Source organism: Palaemon carinicauda, chromosome 39 (assembly GCF_036898095.1).
Source record: "Palaemon carinicauda isolate YSFRI2023 chromosome 39, ASM3689809v2, whole genome shotgun sequence".
Classification (NCBI taxonomy): Eukaryota; Metazoa; Arthropoda; class Malacostraca; order Decapoda; family Palaemonidae; genus Palaemon; species Palaemon carinicauda.
In genome coordinates, this window is record NC_090763.1 from 17053141 (window position 1) to 17066838 (window position 13698).

Genomic DNA, 13698 nt, shown 5'->3' on the forward strand with positions numbered 1-13698 from the left:
TATATAGTTTTTTATAATTTTTCCTGGTCAACAAGTAAAAAGTTGTAGGAAATCAAATTTTCTTTTATTCGTATCAATCATTCTTGAACATCTTATTCCTTGTACTTTCGACTTGAGAGTAAGCATGTAGATACAGGGAAAGGCTATACAAATACGAAGATATATATATATATATATATATATATATATATATATATATATATATATATATATATATATATATATATATATATATATATATATATATATATATATATATATATATATATACACGTGTGTGTGTAAGACACTGGTAGATATGTGTTGAGCAAAGGCTGGTTGTAAGTTCTAGTTTTTAAAAAAGAAAGATAATAACAAGTATACATGGGTAAGAGTGGCAAATGGAAGAGTGGTAGAAAAGGCGTTAATGGATTATGAGTTGATGACTAGAAGAATGTTTGGAAGATTTAAAGATGTGCACGTCTTTAGGGGTATGGCTAACGGTATGTCTGATAATTTTTTGTTGGAAGGAAAATTAGTTGTAGCAAAAGAGTGGGGGAATAGAGTAGGGGGATGTAAAGCGGAGGTAGTGAAGGTTGAAGAGTCAATAAAACCTGAGGTAAAAAGTGAATGTTAAGAAAGATTGGAAATGGCATATCCCTGAGGTAAAAAGTGAATGTTAAGAAAGATTGGAAATGGCATATGACAGAGGGAAAGTGAGACAAACTGGTAATTTAGAGGATGAGAGTGGTAAGAGGATTATTTTAGGCAGCATGAGGAAGGGTAGTGAATGGTGGAATGACGGAGTGAAGATAAAAGGGGAAGAGAAAAAGAGGGCATTTGAAGAATGGCTGCAGAGTAATAGTGTAAAGAAGTATGAAAGATATAGAGAGAAAAATGTGGAAGTAAAACGAAAGGTACCTTAAGCAAAGAGGACAGCTGACTGGGGGTGGGGTGAGGGATTGGTCGTTCATATGAAGAACGAAGTGAAGAGAGTAAGGAGGGGTGATTCGAGATTTGAAGAGACAGTGAAAGATGGAAATGGAAGGTTGTTAAAAGGCGAGGAAACAAGGAAAAAGTCGCCAGAATATTTTGAATGAATGAATGATTTGAAGTTCTCTGGCAACCTGATATCGAAGGTCATTGACGGCAATATCGTTTATTATAAATAAAGATTAAAAGAATATTCAATTAACGCCAGAAAAGTAAATATATTATAAAACATAAATAGCATTAAGAAGACCTGCTTCTGATATAAATTTAAAAATACCACTGGCATTGTATGACACATCATGTCCAAGAATCTTGGCAAGGATGAACCTCCCATCTTCACCCTGAGCCTCAAACAGATATCTATTTCTTTCTGTACTATAAGTGGGACATTCAGTCAACAAATGCCTCACTGTCAAGGGTATCAAACAGTTGTCGCACTATGGTTAGTGTTGGCCAGCCAGCAGAAACTCATGTGTCATCCGAGTGTGACTAACGCGGAGATGACAAAGAGTAGTCTCCCATTTTCGGGGCATCTCATTATACCTCCAAGGGGATATAACAATCGCAATTTCTCTTATCTTATTTTCGGTTAAACTATCCCAATGCTGTTGCCAATTGTTATAAATAAAATTCTTAATTGCTGATGCTGGTAAAAAGTCATTACAAAGAATGGGATACCTTCTTGGTAACAACTCGGCTGCAGCACTCTTTGTCAGTGAATCTGCCTCTTCATTTCCAGACGCACCTACGTGTGCTGGAACCCAACACAATCGAACTGTTATACTTGTTGTTGCAGGTGTTGAGGTGCCAGGGATGAGAGATGAGAATGAGAGAGAGATTACAAGTGAGGAAGTGAGGAGAGCACTAGATGAAACGAGAGTAGGAAAAGCACCTGGTATGGATGGTGTGAGACCAGAGATGTTAAATGAAAGGTGTATGACTGTACTTGACTGGTTGGTGAGATTGTTTAATAAGTTTTATGTTGTCAATGGTACCAATAGACTGGATGTGTGCATGTATTGTACCACTATATAAGGGTAGGGGAGATGTGCCTGAGTGTTGTAATTCAAGGGGTATTAGTTTGTTGAGTGTGGTTGAAAAAGTGCATGGTAGACTACTAATTAACAGGATTAAGAAAAAAACAGAGAATGCAATCTTAGAAGTAAAGGGTGGTTTTATAAGCGTCAGGGGATGTATGAATCAGATTTTTACAGTTAGGCATATATGTGAGAAATATTTAGTAAAAGGTAAGGAGGTGTATGTTGAGTTTATGGATCTGGAGAAAGTGTAAGGTAGAGTTGATAGGGAAGCGATGTGGAATGTGATGAGGTTATTTGGAATTGGTGGAATATTGTTGCAAGAAGTGAAGATTTTTTACGAAGTGGTTTCTGGTGAGAATGGGGCTGAGACAGGGATATGTGATGTTGCCATGGTTGTTCGACTTGTATGTTGATGGAGTGGTGAGAGAGGTGAATGCTCGAGTGCTTGGTCGACGATTGAAACTAATAGACGAGAGTCATCATGAATGGGAGGTAAATCAGTTGTTGTTTGCGGATGATACTGTACTAGTTGCAGACTTGGAAGAGAAACTTGATCGATTGGTGACAGAGTTTGGAAGGGTATGCGAGAGAAGGAAGTTGAAAGTTAATGTGGGTAAGAGTAAAGTTATGAGATGCACGAGAAGGGAGGGTCGTGCGAGGTTGAATGTCATGTTGAATGGAGAGTTACTTGAAGTAGATCAGTTTAAGTACTTGGTGTCTGTTCTTAAAGCAAATGGTGGAGTAGAAGCATATGTACACCAGAGAGTGAATGAAGGATATAAAGTGTTTGAAGCAGTGAAGGGAGTGGTAAAGAATAGAAGGTTGGGCATGAATGTAAAGAGAGTTCTGTATGAGAAGGTGATTGTACCAACTGTGATGTATGGATCAAAGTTGTGGGGAATGAAAGTGATGGAGAGACAGAAATTGAATGTTTGAGATGAAGTGTCTGAGGAGTATGGCCGGTATATCAAGATTAAATTGGGTTAGAAATGAAATAGTAAGGGTGAGAACGGGTGAAAAAAATGATTTAGCAGCTAGAGTGGATATGAATGTGTTGAAGTGGTTTGGCCATGTTGAAAGAACGGCAAGTGGCTGTCTACTACAGAAGGTGATGAATGCAAGAGTAGATGAGAAAAATACAAGAGGAAGGCCAAGGTTTCGGTGGATGGATGGAGTGAAGAAAGCTCTTGGTGATAGGAGGATAGATGTGAGAGAGGCAAGAGAGCATGCTAAAAATAGGAATGAATGGTGAGCGATTGTGAAGCAGTTCCAATAGGCCCTGCTGCTTCCACCGGTCGCCTTGGTGACCGCGGAGGTAGCATCAGTAGGGGATTCAGCGTATGAAACTTCATCTGTGGTGGATAACAGAGGAGGGTGGGCTGTGGCACCCTAGCAGTACCAGCCGAACTTAGCTGAATCCGTCATCAGGCTGGGAGGAGCGAATAGAGGAAAGGTTCCACTTTCTTCATTTGTTTGAGGTCGGCTATCCCCCAAAAATGGGGGAAAGTGCCTTGGTAAATAGAATGTATATATACACACACACACACACACATATATATATATATATATATATATATATATATATATATATACATACATATATATATATGTGTATATATATATATATATATACATACACACATATATATATATACATATATATAAATATATATATATATATATATATATATATATATATATATATATATGCTGTGGCACATTAGCAGTACCAGCCGAACTTGGCTGAATCCGTCATCAGGCTGGGAGGAGCGAATAGAGGAAAGGTTCCACTTTCTTCATTTGTTTGAGGTCGGCTATCCCCCAAAAATGGGGGAAAGTGCCTTGGTAAATAGAATATATATATATATATATATATATATATATATACATACACACATATATATATATATACATATATATATATATATATATATATATATATATATATATATATGCTGTGGCACATTAGCAGTACCAGCCGAACTTGGCTAAAACCCTCATCAGGCTGGGAGGAGCAAATAGAGGAAAGGTCCCCCTTTCTTTATTTGTTTGAGGTCGGCTATCCCCCAAAAATGGGGGAAGTGCCTTGGTAAATAGAATATATATGTATATATATATATATATATATATATATATATATATATATATATATATATATATATATATATATAGATACATACACACACATATATATATATACATATATATAAATATATATAAGAATATATGTATATATATATATATATATATATATATATATATTTACATATAAATACATATATATAAATATATATATTTTTATATAGATATTTATACATATATATACATATATATATATATATATATATATATATATATACATTATATATATATACTATGCTACTACCCTAGTTAGGAAAGCAAAATGCTATAAACCCATGGGCTCCAACAGGAAAAAATAGCCCAAAGAGGAAAGGAAATAAGGAAATAAATAATGGATATGAGAAATAATTAACAATTAAAAAAACATTTAAAAAACGTAACAATATCAAAACAGATATTTCAACATACAAACATTTGCTGCAAGTTTGAACTTTTGAAGTTCTACCGATTCAACTACCTTATAAGGAAGATCATTCCACAGCTTGGTCACAGCTGGAATAAAACTTCTAAAATACTGTGTAGTATTGAGCCTTATGATGGAGGAGACCTGACTATTATAATTAACTGTAAGCCTAGTAATACGAACATGTCCGGGAAGATCTGAATGTAAAGGATGATTAGAATTATGAAAAATATTTTGCAACATGCATAACGAACTAATTGTACGAAGGAGCCCGATATTAATAATTAGATTAGAAATAAGATAATTTAATATGCCATAATTCCAGTCCAACAAATAAAGATGAGAATCAGCAGCTGAAGACCAGACAGGAGAACAATACTCGTAACAAGGTAGAATGAAAAAAAGGTAGAATGACAGAATTAAAACACTTCTTCAGAATAGATTGATCATCAAAAATCTTAAAAGACTTTCTCAATAAGCCAATTTTTTATGCAATTGAAGATGACACAGATGTAATGTGTTTCTCAAAAGTAAATTTGCTATTAAAAATCCCACCTAAAACTTTAAGTCATACAGAGTTAAAAAACATTTTATTAGGATTCAACTTCATGCCCCATAAATTGCACCATGCACTAATTTTAGCTAGATCTCTATTAAGGGATTCAGGAACGCCAGATCTACATTCCGGTGATGGAAATGATGAAAATATGCAACAAGCTTGTTTTCTAGGCTAAACCATATAACAACTGTTTATAGTATGAAAACCAGATATCACACTCCTATACTCACTATGGTGCCTATAAACGACTCTCTGCGATCTATTTTTCAAAAATTCAATCACAATGCTAAGAAACGACGCACCCACTCCAAACTGTTTGAGTTTGAAAACAAGGGCTTCGTGATTAACACGGTTAAAGGCAGCACTAAAATAAAGACCAATCATACGAACTTCCTGACCTCAGTCAAGGGATTTCTGTACAGCATTGGAGATTGTAAGAAGGGCATCACATGCTCCAAGGTCTTTACAAAAACCAAATTGCAAACTAGGGAACAGATAATTACCTTCGGCAAATCTATTAAGACGTTTTGCCGAAAGACGTTCAAAAACTTTATATGATATGGAAGTTATGGATATTGGGCGGTAATCAGTTGGACTCGAGCTACCACAAACACATTTACATATTATAGTAACATTACCCATTCTCCAACAAGTGCCAATAGCTCCTCTTCTTCCTAATTTATGCAAAGTAACAGATAACTTTGGAGTACAGAAATCTGCAGTCTTTATAAAAAAACAAAGGAAAAATACCATTTGGGTCTACACCTATACAACTATCAAGGTCCATTAAGAGAGCTTTAATTTCACGAGATAAAAAAGATAAACTACTTAATTTAGCCACAGGAAAACAAGAATGAGGAATATCAAGTTTCTCATTACTATGTTTACTTTCAAACACATCAGCCAATACGGTTGCCTTTTCCTTTGGACATTGAGTAACAGAGCCATCTGGTTTAGGTAAGAGAGGAACTGTTGCATCTACACCAAAGAGGGCAGATTTAAAGGTAGTCCACCACTTAGGTTCCTGCGTTGTACCAGAGAGGGTTTCTTTTATGATTAAATTGTATTCATTTTTCAGGTGAAGCATAAACTCTCTGAGCAAAAGCTCTAAGCTGAGTATTGTTATTCCAAGTCAAATCTGATCTGTTACCCTTCCAAAGATGATAGGCCTCCTGCTTCTTCATTCGGTATCTTAGCACACGAAAAGAGATACGCCTATCAATTATGTTGACTAGATTATCATTCAAAGGGACAACAGGATCAAGACTACGATACAATTGTGACCAATTCTAGCCCAAAAGATCACTAAAAATCCCATTCCAGTTGGCTTGAGATTTCATATAAATCTTACATGAGTACTAATAAAATCAAGGCATGATCACATGTCCGAACTGGAGAACCAAAATTATTTGTTATAATGCTAGGGGAGTTGGTGTATGTGAAATCAAAGCAGTTACCAGACCTGTGAGTAGCTTCACTGAGGCAAATTCTAAAGCTCTTAAGTCATGGCATTGAAATCACCAACTAAGACAAAAGAGGCGATTCTATCGTCTTGTATTTTAGCCATAATGGTAAGAAGACAATCGAAGATAATATATAAATATATATACTGTGAATATATATATATATATATATATATATCAATATCTATCTATCTATCTATCTATCTATATATATATATATATATATATATATATATATATATATATATATATATATATATATATATATATCCTTTTCCCAGTGATGCAAGCTTACAAATCAAGCATACATTGTATAAGAGGTCCAAGTTACTTGTGTGACGAAGGAGGGAGAAGGTTGTGACTCAAGGGCAGGAAGCAATCAACTGAGTACTATATTAAAGAACACTCTCCTTTATATACAAAACCTTAAGGCAACAGGAAAATACATGTTCGAGGAAATGACAATGTTACAGAGGAAAACAGCAGACATGAATTTTCATGTTCGTTTTAGTGCGAGGGAAGAGCGAAGATACAAGCATAATATATACAAAAGGAATTATGTACAATTGTGTGACACACGGTTGGTACATGGCTCCCCCTCTAAAAATGACATACTGAACATGTTAAATAGGTGCCCTGAACCTGGAGAGGTAGTAGTAAAAACTGCTCCGATTAGCGGCAGTGAGTGGCTGTAGAAGTCGATGGTTGGGGTGCGAGCGAGTAGTGGATGATGGGTGGCTGTGTTGCCGCTCCGGCTCGTCACGGGGTAGGCGAGTGTGTCCTACGGCATTCATAGGCGTGTGTGTCCTACGGCATTCATAGGCGAATGTGTCCTACGGCATTCATAGGCGTGTGTGTCCTACGGCATTCATAGGCCTACGGCATTCATAGGCGTGTGTCCTACGGCATTCATAGGCGTGTCCTACGGCATTCATAGGCCTACGGCGTTCATAGGCGTGTATGTCCTACGGCGTTCATAGGCGTGTATGTCCTACAGCATTCACGTCAGCTTCGGTTGAAGTTGAATAGGTGTCCTCTTCGTCACGAGTGGAGGCGTTGATGGAGGTTTTGAAGGTCATGAAGTGGCTGTTCATAAGGGCATGAAGTAGGTTCACCTCACGAGGAGAGCTGTCTGCGGCAGGTTGCAGGCGAGTGATACTGGTCATTTTCCCGAGGGTGAGCGAAGCCCTTTGGTCCCCCAACGGTTGTTGAGAGAGCTGAAAAGGCGTTGCTATACGGGCGGCTGGCGACAGCGAGTACTGCTGCAGAAGGTACGCGTTGACGGCGTCATAGTAACGTTGAGAGGTGGAAGGGGAGGGGGGGAGACGGGAGGAGCGAGTCACTCCGGGGTCACCAATGTGACGAAGGAGGGAGAAGGTTGTGACTCAAGGGCAGGAAGCAATCAACTGAGTACTATATTAAAGAACACTCTCCTTTATATACAAAACCTCAAGGCAACAGGAAAATACATGTTCGAGGAAATGACAATGTTACAGAGGAAAACAGCAGACATGAATTTTCATGTTCGTTTTAGTGCGAGGGAAGAGCGAAGATACAAGCATAATATATACAAAAGGAATTATGTACAATTGTGTGACACACGGTTGGTACACTTGGTAGCCTGGTGTTAGATATAGCGATAAAAGACTTCACCTGATAACAAGACTTCTTAAAGCTTGTTGAAGTAAATACTGTTTCTAAATATAATGATTTCATGATATTTCAAAAGCCTATTTTTATAACTACTTTGTCTCCATATCTGTAACAGCAACAAATGTTTTTTTTATTTTTTTATTTAATTTTACTAACGTATAAGTTTTCATGCTCGGAGGTGTTTAACTCTCAAAGTAAAGACTATATTAGAGACACTAACGCTACACTTCCAAGACGTATGCTGTCCCACAGAAATCAGGAGGGCAATAAACCAACACTAAAGGTTAAAGTTTTAAGGCCGCTGATGACTGGCAGTGGCAAGGGAGAGTGACATTCCCCTACCAAACAGGACAATGCCCTAGAGACTGACCATATATACATCATTATAATCAGAGCCCAAGATCCCTCTCCACCCTGGCTAGGGCCGAGGAGAGCCAGACAATGGCTGGTAATGACTCAGCGGATAGACCTATAGGCTCATCCAAAACACGATATTTTTAGACCAAAAGGATTCTGAGGTTGCAGCGACCAAAGGAACTGATGAGTTTGAGTGGGACTCGAACCAGTGTGGTGATCACCAGGCAAGGACATTATCAACAGGCCACCACCGAATTGATTGCTGAAACCAAGAGTGTTCAAAATAGCTCAAAATGTAAGCATCACTCTCCATGGGACAACATTGAACATTCAACGAGATTCTGATTATATGCTTCCTTCAAGCAGGAAGCGATACGGATAATGTCTGTAGTGGTGCAAGTCCGAGTGTGTGCGTATGTATAAGTACATGTGTGTGTGTAAACTTGAAGCCGAGAAAATACCACTATTCCTGTAGGAACCCATTGCCCTATCATATGTGTATATATACATACATATATCTATCTACAGTATATACATATATATATATACACAGTATATATATGTATATATATATATATATACAGTATATATATATATATATATATATATATATATATATATATATATATGTGTATATATACAATATATATATGTATATATATATATATATATATATATATATATATATATGTATATATATATATATATATATATATATATATATATATATACACACAGTATATATATGTATATATACAGTATATATATATGTATATATACAGTATATATATATATATATATATATATATATATATATATATATATATTATATATATATATATATATATATATATATATATATTATATATATATACATACATGCAGTAATACCTCGACATACAAGTGTCCCGACATACAAGTGTCCCAACATACGAGAAATTTGAGATACGATGAAAGTTTTGAGCAAATTTTTGCCCCGACATACGAGACAAATTTGAGATACGAGGATACGAGACTGTTCCCTATGCGGCCGCTAGGTGGCCGAGTGTGCGAGAGGCTGCTCAAGAGGACAGTATCGCTCGCTCTTTCCTGTCAGATCTCCATCGAATCAAGTTATCTCTGAGCATCGGCCGTAGTGTTTGCGGTTTTTTTACATGTTTTTTGCGTTAATCAGTACAGAATTTAGTGAATAAGCAATGGGTCCAAAGCAAGCGAGTGCAAACAAGGGTAGTGAAAAAATAAAGCGTATAATGACAATCGAGATGAAGCATAAAATAATAGAAAAACATTAGAGCGGTGTACGAGTGACTGAGCTAGCTCACCAATATGAGAGGAGTACATCAACAATATGTACCATCCTCAAGCAGAAGGATGCTATAAAGAAGGATATCACAGACATGTTAGCGAAGTGGCAGGAGTTTTCTAATCTTATGGAAAAGAGGCACCCGCACAAGTTGGTGTGTGGTCGTGCGTCAGCGTTTTGTGACGACACTTGTGTACGACATTTCCGTAACATTTTGAAGGGGAGACAAAAGCAAACATCACCTAGATAGGTTCCTTTTAAAAAGGCCGGCAAAAAGTGAAGGTGAAAGGGAGTCAAAAAGTGAGGAAAAAAGAGCCAAGCCGGAAGAAGAGAAGTAAAAAAATGAAAATGATAAAAAATTAGAGTTAAGTTTAGTGTAATGTAAGATTAACATTTATTTTCAAGTGTGTGTACAGTAACCTAATTTCAATTAAGTTAAATTTAAAGTTTTAAGTTATGATGTTACGTAATGTTACAAAAGTGTAGCGTACCGAATGTGTTGCCATCGAGTCTCTCTCCTCCCCTATCTCTCTCCCTCCTCCTCCGCACACCCCGCCATTAGCCGCTACTGTCTGTCTCGAAGGTAAGAACTCCATAATAATGTCATATTTTATTGCAGATCATAACCAGTACATAGGTACTTGTTATTTTGTGAGTGTAGGTTGTGAATTATAACAATTAAAAACATGTTTTTTCACTGTAATATACTGTTTTTAGGTGTTTTTTTCACAGGGTAGGAACAGATTAATTTTTCTTAGTTATTTTATATGGGAAAAATTGATTCAAGACATGAGCGAATTGACATACGAGCTTGGGTCCCGGAACGCATTAAGCTCGTATCTCGAGGTATTACTGTATATATATATATATATATATAATTTATATATATACATATATACATATATCATATTATAGTCCCGTGGTCTGGAAACCAAAATATAATATTATATATATTACGGCTGGCAAGCTACACAATCTCTCGAGTTCCAAACTCACCTGGTTGTTTTTACATTATTCTGTTGTATTTGAATATATTAACACCCGAGCTCAGATAATTATATAACTCCCAGACAGTAATATATAAAAACACTGAATATCCAAAGGTCTCTGAAGTACACTTAAACATAATTGGGTAACTATTATTTAAGAACTATTTAAAACCATCGGTTACTTCGATTCTTTAACAGGGATACGAGTGAGTACTGAAATAAACATGGAGATTGGAATAATCCATTTTTTACAAAAATAAATATATTCTATAAAAATTACAACATTTTGAATGAATTTACATAAAAAATAAATCACTCAAAATATTAAGTCTGAGCAAAAACTTAGACTAAGACAAAACAAATGTTACACTCTGAGAATTACATAATCACTTGTTTCACTGGAAATTAAAAATTTGTACAAATAATTAGTCTTGATACTTAATGAAAATAGTTAACATTTAATACTCTAATGCTTAAACTCTTGAAGAAATTACGCAAAATAATTGATAAACTTACAATATTTTCGCTCGCACAAAGTAGTCGAAGTTAAGCCAAAAATAAATATATTTCACATTTATACATAAATCTCTTTGGGCCAGTTGCAAGGATTTACACAATACCAGCACTCACCGCAATACAATAAATTTAAAATCACCTTTAACCTCTTCCGTAACGTTTCAACACAACACTCGATTTACGATGGGCACAAAATCCCTTTGGAGAGGACACTCTCGAGGCACTTAAGAGAGAGGGGATGTTGGCTCTTTCACAGGACAGGTCAGTTCTCTTCTGACCTATGCATCCATAAAGGCACATATATATGACTTAGTTACTTCTAGCTTATTCTAGGTCAGAAATCTGGAACCTTGGGGGATGGCTTAGCGACGCCAGATACCAACTATTTCTATCAAAGGCCATCCATGCACCAGCAAGACGACACTCTCTCTCTCTCTCAGCTAACTCTGCCCACCTACCGTTCTCGGAAATAAAAAAAGAAAAGATCAACCTACCTCTGGGTTTTTTAAGAGCCTTCCAAAACATGCGGCACATATAATAATTGCGTATTTTCTCACAAACATGACGCAATACCTCATAAAAACATAAAAGAAAATTACATAAGCCCTCGTTCACACCTCGTAGGGTCATATAACACTCTTAAAGAGATTTCATAAGAATTCATAACAAAATACGTGAAATAAAAAGTTAATTCTTAAAAATTACGTAAATTTACATATACTGACTTGAATGGAGAATACAATGAAATTAACAACGAAAGTCTTACGTAACTTACATACCAAACTTATACCTACATGAGAGGAACTCACCTAAAGAGCTGGATATTTCTTTCACAAATGAAATACATAAATAAAATACATGAATAAATCATTTACTCTACACTACACCAGCTTTGTAAGAATATATAAATTTATATATATACATATGTATATATATACCTTTATATACATATATATACCTATATATATACAGGTATATATATATATATATATATATATATATATATATATATATATATACCTGTATATATACAAATATATATACCTGCATATATATACATATATATACCTGCATATATATACATATATATACCGGTAATTATATATATATATATATATATATATATATATATATATATATAGAGAGAGAGAGAGAGAGAGAGAGAGTGGAACCTTTACATATGATTGTTCCAACATCCGACATAAAATTTGATCAAATTCTCTTCTTGACACCCGACGTCATGCTCCAACATGCGACGTAGACCATACGCGGTCGTAGTTTCTTGTTTACGCCAGTAGACGACAGCACGTCAGAGTGACGCCAGTGAGCATCTCGTCGGTCAGTTCTCTGTTCTCGTGCGCATCGTGTGGTTGTACCCTGTTCGGTCCGTTATTAACAGTGCTTATTATCTTCCTTTTTTCATGTTTCACTTTTGATTTTACATATAATCATAGGTCCTAAGAAGCTTAGTTTCGGTACAAGTATTAGTAGTGGTGAGAAAAGGAAGAAGGCAATGCTTTCATTAGAATAAAAGTAAGAAATTAAAGAAACACAGCACGGTGTGCGTGTGAGTGATCTGGCTAAACAATATGGCCGGAGTACATCTACGATCTCGACGATCATCAAGCAGAAGGCAGCCATTAAAGCAGTCAAACCATCGAAGGGGATCACCATTATTTCAAAACGTCGCAGCCCTACCCTGGAAGAAATGGAACACCTTTTGTTAAATGATAAAGGAGAAAGAGATTATTGGCGATACGATCACTGAAACGATCATTTGTGAGAAGGCCAGCGCTATCTATTGTGACTTGAAGGCGGCGGGCTCTGGGGGTGACGCGGGGGAGAGTTCAACCGATTCTATGACGGAGGAATTCAAGGCGTCTCGCGGTTGATTCAAGAAATTTAAGAGACGGACCGGGATTCATTCAGTTGTTCGACATGGACACCAGGGCTGCTAACGATTTTGTTAAATTCAAAAAGATCGTGGAGGATGAAGGCTGCGTAGAGCAGCAAGTTTTCAATTGTGATGAAACTGGTCTGTTTTGGAAAAAGATGCCTGGTCAAACATACATCACCACCGAAGAGAAGAAAATACCTGGACATAACCCTATGAAGGATCGGTTGACTCTTGCCCTATGTGCCAATACCAGCGGGGACTGCAAAATAAAGCCGTTATTGGTTTATCATTCCGAAAACCCTAGGGCTTTTAAGGCACATAGAGTCAAAGAGGACATGCTGCATGTTTTCTGGCGTGGTAATTCTAAGGCTTGGGTTACTAGGCACTTCTTTGTTGAATGGGTA